General features: G+C 44.2%; 1 pseudogene; it reads right to left on the bottom strand.

The window, feature by feature from the left end:
• Positions 1-11,645: 11,645 nt before the first annotated feature.
• On the bottom strand, positions 11,646-18,645 carry LOC115199562 (peroxisomal multifunctional enzyme type 2-like; annotated as a pseudogene).
• Positions 18,646-19,780: the final 1,135 nt, after the last annotated feature.

Below are 19,780 nucleotides of genomic sequence, written 5' to 3'. Positions count from 1 at the left end.
TAGGCTAAACTAGCTAGCTGCATTTACTAGCTAAGTATGTGAAAGTTTTAAAAGATTCTAGCTCTCTTGCTTCTCCATTTTTAATAAATGTATTTGTTCAAAACGGTTGTCTTTCTCTCTTGAGTCAACTACTCTGCACATTTTATGCACTCCAGTGATTGCTAGATGTAGCTTATGCTTTCAGTACGAGATTCATTCTCTGATCCTTTGATTGGGTGGACAACATGTCAGTTCATGCTGCAAGAGCTCTGATAGGTTGGAGGACGTCCTCTGGAAGTTGTCATAATTACTGTGTAAGTCTATGGAAGAGATGAGAACCATGAGCCTCCTAGGTTATGTATTGAAGTCAATGTACCCAGAGGAGGACAGAAACTAGCTGTTCTCCGGCTACACCATGATGCAACCCTACAGAGTGCTGTTAAGGCTGCTGTAGACCTTCATTGCAAAACGGTGTGTTTTAATCAATAAGTTGGTGATGTGAATATATTTACGCGAGTTCTGTGCCATCTCGGCCCAGGGCACGAACGCCGCCCAGGGCCGGTCTTGGCAATAGGACCGCAGGAACCTGCCCACATCCGGGTTTACTCTCTCCACCTGCCCATTACTCTCGGGGTGAAACCCTGAAGTAAGGCTGATCGAGACCCCAGACGTTCCATGAACGCCTTCCAGACCCTAGATGTGAATTGGGGACCTCGATCAAACACTACATCCTCAGGCACCCCATAGTGCCGGAAGACTTGCGTAAACAAGGCCTCCACAGTCTGTAAGGTCGTAGGGAGACCGGGCAGAGGGAGGAGACGACAGGACTTCGAGAACCGATCCACAACGACCAGGATCGCGGTGTTACCCTGTTAGGGGGGAGATCGGTTAGAAAATCCACCGACAGATGCCACCAAGGCCGTTGTGGAATGGGTAAGGGGTGTAGCTTCCCTCTGGGCAGGTGCCTAGGAGCCTTACACTGGGCGCACACCGAGCAGGAGGAAACATAAACACTCACGTTCTTAGCCAAGTGTCACGACTTCCGCCGAAGTCGGCTCTTCTCCTTCTTCGGGCGGCGTTCGGCAATCAACATCGCCGCTCCATTTTTCATATTTCCATTTGTTTTGTCTTGTCCCATACACACCTGGTTTTCATTCCCACACTGCATTCCCACACTGCATGTATTTAGTTCTCTGTTCCCCTCCATGTCTTAAATTGTATTTATGTTATGTGGGTATTGTTACGCGCCATACTTTTGTCTATGTTCCGTGTTTGCGCACATTTATGTACTTTTGTGCTTTCGTTGGACCGGAATAAAAAGTGCGCCTGTTCACTACACTCTGCTCTCCTGCACCTGACTTTGCCTCCAGTACACACCCTTAACACGGGAACAATGGGGATGCCTAAACTATGGGCAAACGATCTATCAATAAAATTCCCAGCCGCGCCTGAATCGACGAGCGCCTTATGCTGGGAATGTGGGGAAAACTCTGAAAAAGTGACATACACAAACATATGTGCGACAGAGGGCTCTGGGTGAGAATGGTGCCGGCTCACCTGGGGTGACTCCAGAGCGCCCTGCCTGCTGCCTCGATACCCAGAGGAACCAACCCGGCACCGACCGGCAGTGTGACCTCTGCGGCCACAGATGGTGCACGAGCTGGAACCCCCTCCGGTCTCCCTGCACACCGCCCCTCCCAGCTCCATGGGTATCGGAGAGGGGGTGTGGGGGGATGGAACCAACAGACCCCGATCTGAACGTCCGCGGGCAGCCAGCAGGTTATCCAGCCGGATGGACAGGTCCACCAGCTGGTCAAACGTGAGGGTGGTGTCTCTGCAGGCCAACTCTCGACGGACGTCCTCGCGCAGACTGCAGCAATAATGGTCGATCAGGGCCCTGTCGTTCCACCCCGCGCCGGCAGCCAGGGTCCGAAACTCCAGTGTGAACTCCTGGGCGCTCTTCGTCCCCTGCCTCAGATGGAATAGGCGTTCACCCACCGCTCTACCCTCGTGCGGGTGGTCGAAGACTGCCCAGAAGCGGCGGGTTAACTCCTAAAACTGGTCCAATGCCGCATCTCCCTCTCTCCACACGGCGTTGGCCCACTCCAGGGCTTTCCCGGTGAGGCACGAGACGAGGGCGGACACCCTCTCACGGCCCGAAGGAGCCGGGTGGACGGTTGCCAGGTATAAGTCCAGCTGCAAGAGGAACCCCTGGCAGTTCGCAACCATCCCATTGTATTCCTGGGGAAGGGAGAGACAAATCCTACTGGGAGCAGGAGAAGGAGGGGCGCGTAGTGGAGACCCCGGCTGTGCTGGTAGAGGCGCTGGGAGAACTCCCTGTCTCTCCCAGCGGTCCATTGTCTGGACAGTGCGATCCATGGCGGTGCCAAGATGGTGGAGCATTACTGCGTGCTCCCGGAGGCGCTCCTCCACCTCTATACCGGGGTACCTGCTCCTGCTGAGTCCATAAGTTTGGTCCGGTATTCTGTAAGGGGTGCGTACTGGCGGCAGAGAAGTCAGACGCAGGAGAGCAAAAACTGTTTCCAACAGCGCAGTTTAATAATGAAAACCACCGGAAAACAGAACAATCAATAAATGGGTACAAAACCCGACGCACACCAGACATAACGTGCACAAGCACTTACAAAAAAACACTACCGGACAAGGACATGGGGGGAACAGAGGGTTAAATACACAACATGTAATTGATGGAATTGAAGCCAGGTGTGTGGGAAGACAAGACAAAACAAATGGAAAATGAAAGGTGATTCGGCAATGGCTAGCAGACCGGTGACGTCGACCGCCGAACGTCGCCCGAACAAGGAGAGGGACAGACTTCGGAGGAAGTTGTGACAGGTCCCATGTTTCATAAGCTGAAATAAAAGATCCCAGAAATGTTCCATATGCACATAAAGCTTATTCCTCTCAAAGTTTGTGCGCAAATTTGTGTTACATCCCTGTTAGTGAACGTTTCTCCTTTGGCAAGATATTCCATCCACTTGACAGGTGTGGCATATCAAGAAGCTGTGCAGTTTGGTCACACAACACAATGCCACAGATGTCAAGTTTTGAGGGAGCGTGCAATTGGCATGTTGACTGCAGGTACTGTATGTCCACCATAACTGTTGCCAGAGAATGTTTTAGAGAATTTGGCAGTATGTCAAACTGGCCTCACAACAGCAAGTGTGGGCGAGTGGTTTGCTAATGTCATTGTTGTGAACAGAGTGCCCCGTGGTGGGGTTATGGTATGGGCAGGCAAGCTATGGACAATGAACACAATTGCATTTTATCGATGGCAATTTGAATGCACAGCGATACCGTGACGAGATCCTGAGGCCTCATGTTTCAGCATGGCTATGCCCAGCTCCATGTCGCAAAGATCTATACACAATTCCTGGAGCATGTTTGGGATGCTCAGGATCAAAGGATCAAAGTGTACGAAAGCGTGTTCCTATTTTTTATGTATCTGTGACCAATAGATGCATATCTGTATTCTCAGTCATGTGAAATCCATAGATTAGGTGCCTAATACATTTTATTTTATTTGACTGATTTCTCGATATGAACTGCAACTCAGTGAAATCTTTGAAATTGTTGCATGTTGCGTTTTATTTTTGTTCAGTGTGTGTGTGTATGTGTATATATATATACACACACACACACACACACCCATTGATTCTTAAAGAATATAACCCAGAAATTCCTCATAAGCTTAGTTCAACAGTCATACACCATCACAACCCAAAATATAAGCTTGTTTAACGCCAATGTTTGTAAATTATGATATAAAATATATAATTTTGAGATCATGGATGGTCAGTCCTTGCATCCAAATCTCTGTCTGTGAATTGGAGAGTGGGCACATTTCTCCTACCCCATCTTTCAGCTTTTTACTAAAACGGGGGCGGGAGTGGCCTTTGTTTCAACAGCTGATTGCTGCTTTTAGGAAACTGGGCTCTGATCTGTTGCATCAGCCTCATTCATTTTTTTTTATGTACAGAGGTTGTATGAATTTTGGATCTATCGTCCCTCCACCTGCCATTGGCATTTCAAGCCCACAGATCTGTAAATGAGTAAGTACTTTGTTTTGAACTGTGCCCAACAATTCCCCCTCTCGTGTGTACAATGAAGCAATGCAGAACAGACTAAATTTGCTTTTTCAAACACTTGCTTTGTGCTAATGCTTTCGAATACACCCACCACAGTCGTGTTAGAGGTTTGTCAAAAGGTTAATTCTAAAGTTAACCCATAGTCGATGATTCCGTCTGGCGAACATCTGAAAATCTTTGTTAGAAGTACGCTGGGCCTTTTATATTGTCACACCGCAGACATTTTCACAGTTCATTCAATCTGCTCTGTCCACCAAAAAAGCACTTTAATTTCTGATATTGCGGACTTAGCCTGTAGACTTGTGAAATCAGTGTAATGTTACAGCAAACGGCTCTTTTCATGCAAGCTTAGAGGATTTAGCAGATGCAATGCACTATAATAGGCCCTTCACTATAGCAGTGTTAGCATTTTTCCCCCTGTGAGAAATGGAACTCCTCTGCCTCCCTCTCAGTCCCAACTCATTTAATATCTAGTGAAGGTACTTTGATGTCAGAATACACTTCTGCGCTTGATCTATACTGTAGCTCCTGAATTCTTTATTGTAACCAGAGGGTGAGCAGCACTGCATTTGTATTTAATAGTGTTAAATGGATCAACACTTGTCAGTTGCCTCCGGTCATCTGCTGTGCAAAACTTCTCCTCATTCAGATAAGATTAAACATTTACAGTGTGCTCCATATACAGTAGCAGTCAAAATTTGGACACACCTACTCATTTAAGGGTTTTTCTTGATTTTTACTATTTTCTACATTGTTTAATAATAGTGAAGACATCAGCACTATGAAATAACACATGGAATCATGTAATAACCAAAAAAGTATTAAACAAATCAAAAGATTTTTGAGACTCTTCAAAGTAGCCAATGACAGCTTTGCACACTTTTTAAAACTATAATTTTGATATCATGGATGGTCAGTCCTAGCGTCCATAGCTCTGCCTATGAATTTGAGAGTGGTTACATTTCTCCTACCCCATCCTTCAGCATTTTACTAAAACAAGCTTCATGAGGTAGTGACCTGGAATGCTTTTCCTTCACTCTACGGTCCAACTCATTCCAAACCATCTCAATTGGGTTGAGGTCGGGTGATTGTGGAGGCCAGGTCATCTGATGCAACGCTCCATCACTCTCCTTCTTGGTCAAATAGCCCTTACACAGCCTGGAGGTGTGTTGGGTAATTGTCTTGTTGAAAAACAAATGATAGTCCCACTAAGCACAACCCAGATGGGATGATGTATCGCTGCAGAATGCTGTGGTAGCCATGCTGGTTAAGTGTGCCTTGAATTCTAAATAAATCAGTGTCACCAGCAAAGAACCATCACACATTCTCCTCCATGCTTCACGGTGGGAACCACTCACGCGAAGATCATCCGTTCACCTACTCTGCGTCTCACAAAGACACGGCGGTTGGAATCAAAAATCTCAAATAGGACTCATCAGACCAAAGGACAGATTTCCACCTGTCTAATGACCATTGCTCTTGTTTCTTGGCCCAAGCAAGTCTCTTCTTGTTATTGGTATCCTTTATTAGTACCGTAATTCCCGGACTATTAAGCACACGTGAATATAAGCCGCACCCACTGAATTAAAAAATATATACACTGCTCAAAAAAATAAAGGGAACACTTAAACAACACAATGTAACTCCAAGTCAATCACACTTCTGTGAAATCAAACTGTCCACTTAGGAAGCAACACTGATTGACAATAAATTTCACATGCTGTTGTGCAAATGGAATAGAAAACAGGTGGAAATTATAGGCAATTAGCAAGACACCCCCAATAAAGGAGTGGTTCTGCAGGTGGGGACCACAGACCACTTCTCAGTTCCTATGCTTCCTGGCTGATGTTTTGGTCACTTTTGAATGCTGGCGGTGCTTTCACTCTAGTGGTAGTATGAGACGGAGTCTACAACCCACACAAGTGGCTCAGGTAGTGCAGCTCATCCAGGATGGCACATCAATGCGAGCTGTGGCAAGAAGGTTTGCTGTGTCTGTCAGCGTAGTGTCCAGAGCATGGAGGCGCTACCAGGAGACAGGCCAGTACATCAGGAGACGTGGAGGAGGCCGTAGGAGGGCAACAACCCAGCAGCAGGACCGCTACCTCCGCCTTTGTGCAAGGAGGAGCAGGAGAAGCACTGCCAGAGCCCTGCAAAATGACCTCCAGCAGGCCACAAATGTGCATGTGTCTGCTCAAACGGTCAGAAACAGACTCCATGAGGGTGGTATGAGGGCCCGACGTCCACAGGTGGGGGTTGTGCTTACAGCCCAACACCGTGCAGGACGTTTTGGCATTTGCCAGAGAACACCAAGATTGGCAAATTCGCCACTAGCGCCCTGTGCTCTTCACAGATAAAAGCAGGTTCACACTGAGCACGTGACAGACGTGACAGTCTGGAGACGCCGTGGAGAACGTTCTGCTGCCTGCAACATCCTCCAGCATGACCGGTTTGGCGGTGGGTCAGTCATGGTGTGGGGTGGCATTTCTTTGGGGGGCCGCACAGCCCTCCATGTGCTCGCCAGAGGTAGCCTGACTGCCATTAGGTACCGAGATGAGATCCTCAGACCCCTTGTGAGACCATATGCTGGTGTGGATGGCCCTGGGTTCCTCCTAATGCAAGACAATGCTAGACCTCATGTGGCTGGAGTGTGTCAGCAGTTCCTGCAAGAGGAAGGCATTGATGCTATGGACTGGCCCGCCCGTTCCCCAGACCTGAATCCAATTGAGCACATCTGGGACATCATGTCTCGCTCCATCCACCAACGCCACGTTGCACCACAGACTGTCCAGGAGTTGGCAGATGCTTTAGTCCAGGTCTGGGAGGACATCCGTCAGGAGACCATCCGCCACCTCATCAGGAGCATGCCCAGGCGTTGTAGGGAGGTCATACAGGCCCGTGGAGGCCACACACACTACTGAGCCTCATTTTGACTTGTTTTAAGGACATTACATCAAAGTTGGATCAGCCTGTAGTGTGGTTTTCCACTTTAATTTTGAGTGTGACTCCAAATCGACCTCCATGGGTTGATAAATTGGATTTCCATTGATAATTTGTGTGTGATTTTGTTGTCAGCACATTCAACTATGTAAAGAAAAAAGTATTTAGTAAGATTATTTATTTCATTCAGATCTAGGATGTGTTGTTTAAGTGTTCCCTTTATTTTTTGAGCAGTATATTATTTTGAACATAAATAAGCCGCACATGTCTATAAGCCACAGGTGCCTACCGGTACATTGAAACAAATGAACTTTACACAGGCTTTAACGAAACACGGCTTGTAACAAAAATAAATAGGCTTTAACGAAACACGGCTTGTAACAAAAAATAAAAAATGAGCAGTAAGCTTTAGTTGTCTTTTTGCACTGAGTCAATTCCTCACGCTGCTGTTTCCAACGTCTTATTATCGACTCATTAAGACCAAGCTCCCGTGCAGCAGCTCTATTTCCTTTTCCAACAGCAAGATTAATCGCCTTCAACTTGAAAGCTGCATCATATGCATTTCTCTGTGTCTTTGCCATGATGAGGGTGACAAAATGACTACCGTAATCAGAATGATGGGAAGTTTGAGAGCGCTCGATTTCATCTAAACAGTAAACAAAAAAGTTGTTTGACCTTAACCCGTTCGGCAATTTCATTGGTCTAATGAAAGCTTCATGCCACCAAAAAACTGAGCACGTCACAGAATGTGTTTTTTTGGTGTAAAAAAATTGAAAGCGGGAAATATCTATATATTAGCCGCATCATTGTTTAAGCCGAGAGGTTCAAAGCCTGGGAAAAAAGTTGCGGCTTATAGTCCGGAATTTACGGTATATATTTTTTTTGCAGCAATTCGACCATGAAGGCCTGATTCACGCAGTCTCCTCTGAACAGTTTATGTTGATGTCTGTTACTTGAACTCTGAAGCATTTTTTTGGCTGCAATCTGAGGTGTAGTTCATTGGTGATTTCTGAGGCTGGTAACTCTAATGAACTTATCCTCTGCAGCAGCGGTAACTCTGGGACTTCCTTTCCTGTGGTGGTCCTCATGAGAGCCAGTTTCAATATATTGAATATATTTTGATTTGTTTAATACTTTTTTTGCTCACTACATGATTCCATACAGTATGTGTTATTTCATAGTTTTGACGTGTTCACTATTATTCTACAATGTAGAAAATAGTAAAAATAAAGAAAAACCCTTGAATGAGTAGGTGTTTCCAAACCTTTGACTGGTACTGTATGCCTCATCACAATTCTCTCTAAGATTTATGGACAGTTCCTTGGACTTCATGGTATAGTTTCTGCTCTGACTTGCACTGTCAATTGTCGGTACTTATATAGGCGTGTTTCTTTCTAAATCATGTCCATATATAGACAGGTATGTGCCTTTCCAAATCATGTCCAATCAAATGAATTTACCACAGGTGGACTCCAATTAAGTTGTACAAACATCTCATGGATGATCAATAGAAACCTTTTTTTTTTTTTTTTACAAACATTTCTAAAAACCTGTTCGTTGTCATTATGGGGTATTCTGTGTAGATTGAGGATTTTTTGTTGATATTTAATACATTTTAGAATAAGGCTAACGTAACAAAATGTTTATTAATAAGTCAAGGGGTCTGAATACTTTCTGAATGCACAGTATTCAGAAAGTATGGTGAGACAGCGTCGAGTCCCAGCCCTTGGCTCCAGTCAGCGCTGTGTTCAAACTGTTCTCTGTCTGGCAGTGTCCTCTCAAACTTTGTCTCTCTCTGTCATTAGTGATGACTTCCTTGTGATCCATGCCCGGGATGACTTCAACACCCTCCACGGCACCACCCCCTACACCCACAGCAGCCCAGGGACGCCCATCAACATGCCCTGGCTAGGGAGCCTGCAGACAGGGAGAGTGCTGTGGTGAGGCACATGGTGCTTTTGCTCTGGTTCCTTGTTTTTACCATTGATATACAGCACAACACAATGCAGTAAATTCTACAAATTCTACATTACCAAAAGTTTGTGGACACATGCTCGTTGAACATATCATTCCTAAAATCATGGGAAATTCATATGGAGTTGATCCCCCTTTTGCTGCTATAACAGCCTCCACTCTTCTGGGAAGGCTTTCCACTAGATGTTGGAACATTGCTGCGAGGACTTGCTTCTGATGTTGGGCGATTAGGCCTGGCTCGCAGTCGGTGTTCCAATTCAGTGAGGTTGAGGTCAGGACTCTGTGCAGGCCAGTCAAGTTCTTCCACACTGATCTTGACAAAGCATTTCTGTATGGACCTCGCTTTGTGAACGGGGGCATTATCATACTGAAACAGCACAGGACCTTCCCCAAACTGTTGCCACAAAGTTAGAAGCACAGAATCGTCTAGAATGTCTCTGTATGCTGTAGCATTAAGATTGCTCTTCACTGTAACTAAGGGGCCTAGCCAGAACCATTATTCCTCCTCCACCAAACTTTACAGTTGGCATGCATTCATGCTGGTTGCATTCTCCTGGCATCCGTGAAACCCAGATTCGTTCGTTGGACTGCCAGATGGTGAAGCGTGATTCATCACTCCAGAGAACGTTTCCACTGCTCCAGAGTCCAATGGCGGTGAGCTTTACACCACTCTAGCCGACGCATTGCATTGCGCATTAGTATCTTAGGCTTGTGTGCAGAAACCCATTTTATGAAGCTCCCGACAAACAGTTCTTGTGCTGATGTTGCTTTCAGAGGCAGTTTGGAACTCGGTATTGATCGTTACAACTTTTTTACGCGATACGCGCTTTAGCACTTGGCGGTCCCGTTATGTGAGCTTGTGTGGCCTACCACTTCGCGGCTGAGCCATTGTTGCTCCTAGACGTTTCCACTTCCCAATAACGTAGGCACAAGAACTGTTTGTCGGGAGCTTCATGAAATGGTTTTCCATGGCCTTAGCAGCCGCACACAAGCCTAATATCACCATGCGCAATGCCAAGCGTCAGCTGGGGTGGTGTAAAGCTCATCGCCATTGGACTCTGGAGCAGATGAAACGTGTTCTGTGGAGTGATGAATCACGCTTCACCATCTGGTAGTCCGACAGACAAATCTGGTTTTGGTGGATGCCAAGAGAACGCAACCTGCCCCAATGCATAGTGCAAATTGTAAAGTTTGGTGGAGGAGAAATAATGGTGTGTGGCTGTTTTCATGGTTCAGTCTAGGCCCCTTAGTTCCAGTGAAGGGTAATCTTAACACTACAGCATTCAAATTACATTGTAGACTATTCTGTGCTTGTAACTTTGTGGCAACAGTTTGGGGAAGGCCCTTTCCGGTTTCAGCATGACAAAGCAAGGTCCATAAAGAAATTGTTTTTCGAGATCTGTGTGGAAGAACTTGGGACACCGTCTGCGAGGCAGGCCTAATCGCCCAACATCAGTGCCCGACCTCACTAATGCTCTTGTGGCTGAATGGAAGCAAGTCCCTGCAGCAATGTTCCAACATCGAGTGGAAAACCTTCCCAGAAGAGTGGAGGCTGTTATAGCAGCAAAGGGGGGACCAACTCCATATTAATGCCCATAGTTTTGGAATGGTATGTTCGATGAACAGGTGTTCACATATTTTTGGTGATGCTTGTGCAGTAATGTCTAACAATTCCACAACTACCTAATACACACAAATCTAAAGGGAAAGAATAGGAATATGAACATATAAATATATGGATGAGCGATGGGTGAACGACGACTGAGCGGCATAGGCAAGATGTAATAAAATATACATATGAGATGAGTAAACATTATTAAAATGCCATTATTTAAAGTGACTAGTGATCCATTTATAAAGTGGCCAATGATTCAAGTCTGTATGTAGGCAGCAGCCTCTCCGTGTTAGTAATGGCTGTTCAAGTCTGATGGCCTTGAGATTGAAGCTGTTTTGATGCACCTGTACTGACCTCGCCTTCTGGATGGTAGCGGGGTGAATAGGCAGAGCCTCAGGTGGATGTTGTCCTTGATGATATTTTTGGCCTTCCTGTGACATCGGGTGCTGTAGGTGTCCTGGAGGGCAGGTAGTTTGCTCACAGTGATGCGTTGTGCAGACCGCACCACCCTCTGGAGAGCCTTGCTGTTGATGGTGGTGCAGTTGTCGTACCAGGCGGTGATTCAGCCCGACAGGATGCTCTCAATTGTGCATCTGTGAAAGTTTGTGTGGGTTTTAGGTGACAAGCCAAAGATGTCAGTACATTCTGAGGGTTGAGCTTCTCCTGCACTACCTCCATTAAATCCTGATTGGATACAGTAATTGTCACGTCTGTTTTGCCACTGTATGGGCCTTTTTTTGAAAGGCACCAGAATACAGTCTTGTCTGACAACTCAGGAAGGATTTCAGCGGAGTCATCAGCAGCATGTAAGTCCACGTAGGCACCTGACAAGATCACAGCACCGCTGTCTTTGACCTGAGGAATAAAGCAGCTGATCAATCAATTCAACAATATGTATATTCTGTATCGCATGCAAAGAGATTACTGGACTTCATTTGGGTCATTCTATCATTCTCAATGGATCGCTACTAACTTCTAGCACAACCATAATAAACTGCTTACTTTGCACAATGTGAATTATGTTTCCTTCTTTACACATCTGTCTGTAGGGACTGGCCCGGTAGCACTGGCTTTATAAAGCGAACCTGAGGGATATGGTAGTGACCAGGAAAAAGCAGTAGTTTAAAAACATAGTTAGGACATATAAATGTTTACATTTTAGTCATTAACCAGAGGCTCATTTCCAGAGCAATTTACAGTTAGTGCATTCCTTTTTAAGGTAGCTAGGTACGTCAACCACATCTCACAGTCATAAGTAAAACTTAGCTTAATATAGCAACTATTAGAAAGTTAGTGCAAGAAAAAGTTAACACAAAGGGTAGGGTGTTTTTTATTTTTTTCTTGGTTAAGTGCCCAGCTTCTACAGATGTACTATCTTAATTTGACCGGTTTCTCACAGAAGAAATAATCCTGCAGCAACAGGAAATGTGAATTATGTGGATTACCGGTGTAATTAATGGACATTTTGTTGGGGTTGATACATTTTTACTTAGGATAAATCAGGTCTGACATTTTTAAGTCAAAATTACAAACTTCAGAAGCCTTTTTAAACCTCAAATCCACTACAATTTGAAATTCCTGTTGCCAGGAAAGTTCTCTGTGATAGAGTGATCGAATTAAATGCAGAAATCCAGTAGAAATCCACTTTTTCGAGGTGAAAGATGATAGATAGCCAGAGCTTACCCATGATGTTGCACTGTGATTTAAGTCAATAAGTCATTGTTTTACTCAAAAGTATGATATATTTGGTCTTGAAGTGACAAATCTGAACTGCCAACTTCGTGCAAATCCGTGTGAATGCGGTGTCTTTTTCTATGACATACAAATTATTATTTTCAGTTTAATTTCTGGGGTTTTATTGAATGTTACCATACACCAGCATGGCATTGTTTATTTAAATCAGATACAGCAAATTAAATGAGCCAAACAGCCTTGTGTCCACTTGGCTACCTAAGCCATGGAGCAAATTTAAACCAGAAAATGTATCCGAAATGTTCATAATCCATTGGATTATCATCCATCTCAAATGGGTTGAGGTTGGGTGATTGTGGAGGACCTGGCCTCCACAATGTCATGTCACTCAGTTTAGAAATATCCTACGTTTAGAAATATCCTACAGTGATGATACTGATTCGATTTGGGCCCATATCTAGCCAATATGGGCACTTGTTTGATGCTTGAAAAATACATTTGGCCAGGGTACTAGTAGTACTTAATCTACTCACTGTATCCCTTAGATAGAAGACCCAAACATAAATAAATACACACCTGGTTCTTTGTGGTGTCGGTCATAACTGCATCAGGGGCTCTGTTTGGAGGTGCCACTGTGCGCTGAAAGAGACATTAGGTTTAAAGAAGATGGTAGATATCAACCATTTTGTTCTAGAAAAATAATGGTACTTCTGAAATGTCACAGATTGGAAGAGTTACCATTGCTTTAGCAGATGTTCTCTTTCCTCCAAAGCCACCAGCCCCCACAATAAACAGTGAGTACTGGTTGTAGAACACCAACTCTTTCCCACTGTACGTGTGGACTGTGGAGAAAGACAGCTATGTTGTCATAATGTTCAGAGTCACCAATAATGAGAAATTATAAAGACCTTCCACACGACAAGTAGAGAAAATATTATTTCAGCTTTTGCTGAAATAATCTCTAGATTGCATATATTTGATTACCTTCAATTCTTAAATTCCTCCGCTATTTGTTTAATTAATCAAACCGAGTCATTTCTCTGCTCATCTCATGCAACCCTGTGGAACATCAAACAAAAATAGTAATTTTCAATATATACCTCAACAGAAACGCAACACAATTTTTCACTCTAATTATCAGGGAAAGGGAAGAGTAACACAACTAACCATCCAGGAGAATGACTGCTCCAGATCCTTTGTCTAACACATCTGCGACTGCAGCCTGAGAGGTCAGATTTCCTGCAAATGCAGACAAAACTATTTCAAATCACAGGCTTTTGTCAGCAGAAAAATGATGTTGTGCTCAGAGATACTTAGAATCTGTAATGGGACATACCCAAGGTGGGTAATGGAAAAGCTCCAGCTACTGCTCTCCATGCAACAACTGCGAGAGAGTGACAATATCAGAACGAACAAAGGTGAGTTCATAGATAATTACATAGCGGTTTCAGTATTTCCCATTCCGTTTGAAGCAATATAACATTTTAAGCTATCAAAATGCATGATTTACCCACTGAATTAACTGTGCGCAAACAGCAACACTATAAGTGCTATTCAGTATGGTTGCCAATACTGTGTCGGATGAGTGTTTCCTGGAGCTTTTACCCTGGTGAGGTCAAAGTTGAGTCCAGGCACGGAGCCCAGCCCTAGATCATGGCCGCCTGGGAGGGGATGACACAGAAGGTAGGCAGACAGCTGAAGTCCTCATTGCCCTCATACAGGAACTTGAGGTGGTCCTTGGTGGACAGGCCCACTCCCAGGTCGTACAGGATGCATTGAGCTTGGGAGTAGCTGAAGGATGACTCTGGAAGCTTCTGTCCCACCACCTCCATCTGAAGGGGAAGCACAGCTAAAATCAGCACAGTATGAAGTGACATGAGCCATGATGTTACTCATCATTGCCTTTAGACAGAACCAGGCCCTGTAGGCCAGCTGGGGACACACTGACTGACATCAGCCAGAGAGAGTTTGACTTGGCCACTTGGCTTCAGAAAGACACTCCAAACAGACAAACATGTGTCTTTGAAGACATTGGTCCACAGTAGGAGACCACATAGCATCATTATGGGGCCATCTGTCACCAACAGGCACAATGTCACTTCATTCCAGCCCAGTACGGTTGACCTCTCCACTCACAGGACTGATCCCAGATGCAGCAGTGGCGGCAATAGCGCTGGTGGGGTTGGGGACAATTCCCTCATCAGTCTCCACTCGACAGCACCTCCCCCAACATGGCCAGTGACTCTTAACCGGCAACAGGGAAGAGCTGTTATAGAACAAAGTACTCTTATAAAAGGTACAAATAAGGAGCACTACAAAGTCATGGTAATGAGGCACTCTTTGGGAGACTGCCACCCCCATGCTGCTGCTGCACATCCAAGGGCAAGCCGAGGGAGAGAGAAGAGAGAATAATGATGAACACTTGCCATGTTCTCGTCTCTGCCTGACCCCTAAGGCGCACTGCACCGCTATATACGGTACAGTACTTTTCCCTTTGTTCAAAGATGGGGGGACTGGTGGTGGTGTAATTTACATTCCGTGTCATAGCAGCACAAGCCAATGTGTTTGTTCACTGGAAAGCTAGCTTGTTGTCTCTTCTCTCATCGGTTTGTGCCCTGATGCTCCTCTATCTTTGTTTACACTTCAGCATACTGTTTAGAACTTGGACCTTCTCCCATGAAATCAGTTTCAGTACAGTGCCTCAATGGTTACAACATCAAAAGAGTTCTGGCATTCGCTGCAGGTGGAATATTATTGAGATGTTTGATTTAAATCGACCTATTCATTTTCTACATTTTGCACTACTGTTTGAAAAAACATATGTTGGTTTGAATTCAATATATCCATGTATTAGTCAACGGCAATTATCAGTAACATATCTGGCAGAGGCAAAATATGGTGTAGGTGTTATGGTCTAAGGACTGCGTGAGTTTGTTACCACTAATGTTGGCAGGTTTGGTGGCGTTGGTGAAGTCACAGATGTTGTCCCACTGGTCTCGCACTGCCTCAGGAGACATGCCCTGGTTCTTGTGCCTCACAATGCGGCCCTGGGAACGCTCCCATCGCACTACACACACACGCACATTTGTGGAAATTGAATATTGTAGAACGATGCAAATACTCCCAAAGGAGAATAATAAATTCTACATACATTTTCCAATCCAGCCAGCCCCAACCTGAACAGGAAGAGAACATTAAAAGAATAATCAGTAAACATTCAGAGTAAGACGAAAGGCATAGCGAACATGTGATACATTTCTCTTACAAACCTCCAACAGGCCCTCATTTTCTTGACACTGCTCATGATACAGCCATAGAACAAGGGGGAAATGTATTCGGCTTTCAAGGACTCCAAGAGATCTATGACAGAAAAGGTATAGTAGTTAGTTGCTAATATTATGACATGACAGAGTATACAAATCATGATGATAAGCCAGCCCTTTGTTTTGATATCAAACATTATTTTATTGAATCTGTCTCTTAAACTCTAGGAAAATCAAGGTTACTGACATATGGGACAATATCACACTCGGCTTTCATACTGGGTATAAAAGGACATCATGTGGCAGATGCCAAGAAGGAAATCACAGATGCCAGTCTGCCAAGCAGAGGCATCAAAACAATCTACGACGCCTCAGTGAATGCTCAATCCACAAATCAACAAGGTCATTTTTCAGAGTGTATGATTGATTAATCTCTATTTACTCATTTTGTGCATGCATTTGTTTGACAATAGCAGTTGACTTCAAGTAGCACATTTACATGTCGATATTAATTGTAACACATGGAATATTGCATAATTATGCAACAGATCAACTCAAATCATTGAGCCTTAATAAGATGACAGTAATATGTGCTGCTCAGCCTGTTTTTAGAGACGTTTCTCAGCGACTCCTCTGACCTGGCGGCAAAACAGTCTCTGTGAGGCGTGACCCCGCGGTCGGGGTGATGGTGTTGTAGTGGATATTGTGCTTTTGACCCTTGATGGCCAGGGTGTTGGCCAGTCATAGCTTCGCCGCGCTGTAGTTCGCCTGCCCAAAATTGCCATAGATGCCAGCAGCCAATGATGTCATAATGATCCTGGGCACAGACAGGGCACCGTGAAATGTCAGTTTAATTCAGTGCGACAGTGTTGAATCAATGTGCCACAGCTGGTGCAGTCGCGCAGCAATAACAAGAAAACACAATATGACACAGCAACTGCAAAGAAATCAGACCGCTTCTCCGCCTGCCAAAAGCCAACAACGACCACAACAAAAAAACATTTTTAGGGCCGTTTTGTCACTCATTCTTGGTGCCATTGCTGCAAATCAGAGGGGATCATAAGGATGGATTTTGCTATATGAATCTGTAAAGGAAGGGCCTGGAGTGGAGTGCCGCAGGTACTGCAGGATTTTGTTCCAACTAAGCACCACACCAGGGGTGTGTTCAGTTTCCTTTAACAATTGCTACTCTACGGTACGGTTTGTACTGAATGACACGTTTTCCCAAAACGTTCTTGTACATTTTTGAAGAAAAAAAATGTGATAAGTTTGCGCCGTGCCAAGGTGTGGCTTGAAGCAATGAGTGACGTATTTCAAGGGCAGCTGTGCATTTTGAACCCACAACCCAACCCTGTTATTTACATTTTAGTCATTTAGCAGACGCTCTTATCCAGAGCGACTTACAGTAGTGAATACGTACATATCATACATTTCATTTTCATTTCATGCATTTTTTTTCTTTTTTTGTTTTGTACTGGCCCCCCGTGGGAATCGAACCCACAACCCTGGCGTTGCACACACCATGCTCTACCAACTGAGCCACAGGGAAGGCCCGCTACTGCACAGTTTCCGATCAATTGAACGTTCTATTACGTTTTTATGTACTGAACACAGCCCTGACCAACTGAGCTAATTGATCAATTCAGTGATTGCCTAAATTCAACACACCTGGTCTTCCAGGTTGGTTAAATCAAAAACATTAAGTGTCTGCAGCACTCCAGGACCAGGGTTGCCTAGCCCTGCTCTATACTCTGTACCTGTCATTGCCTAATTGCTTTCTGAAAAGCATTTTTTTTTAATTTTTAAATTTTTATTAGGATCCCAATTAGCTAATGCCGTAAGGCTAGCTAATCTTCCTGGGGTTCAACACCAATTAACAAGACATTACAAACAACCATAAATCAAGACTTCACAAACATTCAACAAGTAGACAATACAGACAATTAAAATACCAATTAAAATACCTGACATTCAGTTGATGCTTTCTATTTCCTGTCCAGTCATATGGTCTATCACATTAGATATTCTTTTATTTTTTTCTTGAAGGTGGATTTACTTTTTCCCTGAGAAATATGGATTGGTAAAGAGTTCCATTCAGCTATGGTTTATATAAAACTGTAGATTTAAGGCAATTTGTCCTTGGCTTGGGTTGTCTTAGCTGCCCTGAATTTGCCTGTCTGGTTTGGTTGTAATGCGTGTTGCTAGTATGCACTAAGTGGCTAATCAACCCATAGGCACTCAATTGAATAGGTGACAGCAATATGGTGAGAATTCAAACCAAGCTATCAGAAGGCAAGATTAAGCAATTGCTATGTTGCAGTTTAGCTTCCGTCCCTCTCCTCGCCCCTACCTGGGCTTGAACCAGGGACCCTCTGCACACATCAACAACAGCCACCCTCGAAGCATCGTTACCCATCGCTCCACAAACACCCTTGCAGAGCAAGGGGAACAACTATTTCAAGGTCTCAGAGCGAGTGACGTCACCGATTGAAACGCTATTAACGCGCACCCCGCAAACTAGCTAGCCATTTCACATCAGTTACACTTATGCCTATCCCTACAGGAGTGCCTAGGGGGTAATTTGGATTTCAGCAGAGGAGTCTGCTCTATTTCCTTTTACATAGGCAACATGGTACTGGGTCTGACCCTTGACCTTTACTGTACAGTACATTACCTCCCAAACTTCTGGTTCTTCATGTGGTTCCAGGTAGCTCTAGTGACCATGAAGGAGCCTCTCAGGTGAAGTCTATGGATGAGGTCTGAAATACAGGGAACGAATGTTGCATTAAATCAAATCAAATCAAATTGTATTAGTCACATGCGCCGAATACAAAAGGTGTAGACCTTACAGTGAAATGCGTACTTACGAGCCCCTAACCAACAATGCAGTTTTAAAAAATATGGATAAGAATAAGAAATAAAATTAACGATCACTACGTGGTGGTTATCCTGATCTAGGATCAGTTTTGCCTTTCAGATCCTAATGAATAAGGTGATATGGACAGGGGGGACCTAAACATAGATCAGCACTCCTACTCTGAGACACTTTACGGATACAGGCCCTGGTCAATCTCATTACTACTTAGACCGCAACTATATTTGTCAACCTGTTGTATTCGGCGCATGTGACTAATAACATTTGATTTGATTTTGAATTATTTATAACTTGTCAGAAATGTCCAGATCAACTAGCCCATGTCAGCTAAAGTTTTTTTTATTTGTTTTTTTTAGCCCATAGATATTGTTGTGATTTTTTGGTCACTCAAATATCACATGAATACACATTAGACATGGAAAAATGTATAGAATTGCAAGACAATTTGCTTTAAAATGGCAACATTTTCTTTGCACCATGACAAGAAATAAGCTTTAAACCTGTACAATTCTCTCCACCAACAAGAAGGGAGTGAACAGTTTGTGTCATGAACTGTGCTTGTGCTCATAGAAATAGATGTGGTGCATGCTTGCACTCCCAGGGGGAGGCGTGGGATGTTCCCCAATGCTGGAAGGGGGGCCCAGAGTGAAAGAGTTTGGGAACCCCTGGTCTACAATTCAATGCCCTGGTAGTTTCAATGAGGGCTTAAAAAAACATAAGGAGGAGAAATTAGACACTGGAAGGATGGAATTTGAGACTGCATCAAGGCTCTGTGATATTGCCCTTAAACGTGCAAGCTGCCTACATAGCCATGAACTTAGCCTCAGATTCCAGGCCTCCAAACAGGATTCAGAAGGATGGCCACACGAGACTACCTTGAACCATGTGCAAAATATCGACAGAAGGAAGATAACTAGGTCCAAACTACCCACCATAGTTAGCCACTGCTTTTCCTCCGTTGGCTTTTATCTCTTTATCCACTTTATCAGCAGCAGCGGAGCTCTTCCCTCCCCCTTTAATATCTCTTCCAAGGTCATTAACTGTGTGTGGAGAAGACATTTTGAAATTGCGCCTGGTGTAGTATTCTTACACTCAATAGTAAATTGAGACCTGATTCAGTTCCGGGAAAAAAATATAAGCGACCGCTAATGTTGCTTATGCCTGGAACCGGCACTGACTTTAATACAGTACCTTCAGAAAGCATTCACAACCCTTTACTTTTCCACATTTTGTGTTACAGTCTGAATTTAAAATGTATCAAATATATACTGCTCAAAAAAATAAAGGGAACACTTAAACAACACATCCTAGATCTGAATGAAAGAAATAATCTTAT

The sequence above is a fragment of the Salmo trutta genome, chromosome 9 (genome assembly GCF_901001165.1).
Source record: "Salmo trutta chromosome 9, fSalTru1.1, whole genome shotgun sequence".
NCBI lineage: Eukaryota > Metazoa > Chordata > Actinopteri > Salmoniformes > Salmonidae > Salmo > Salmo trutta.
Note: the sequence above shows the minus strand (reverse complement) of the source record. Positions and strands in the feature narration are given on the sequence as shown.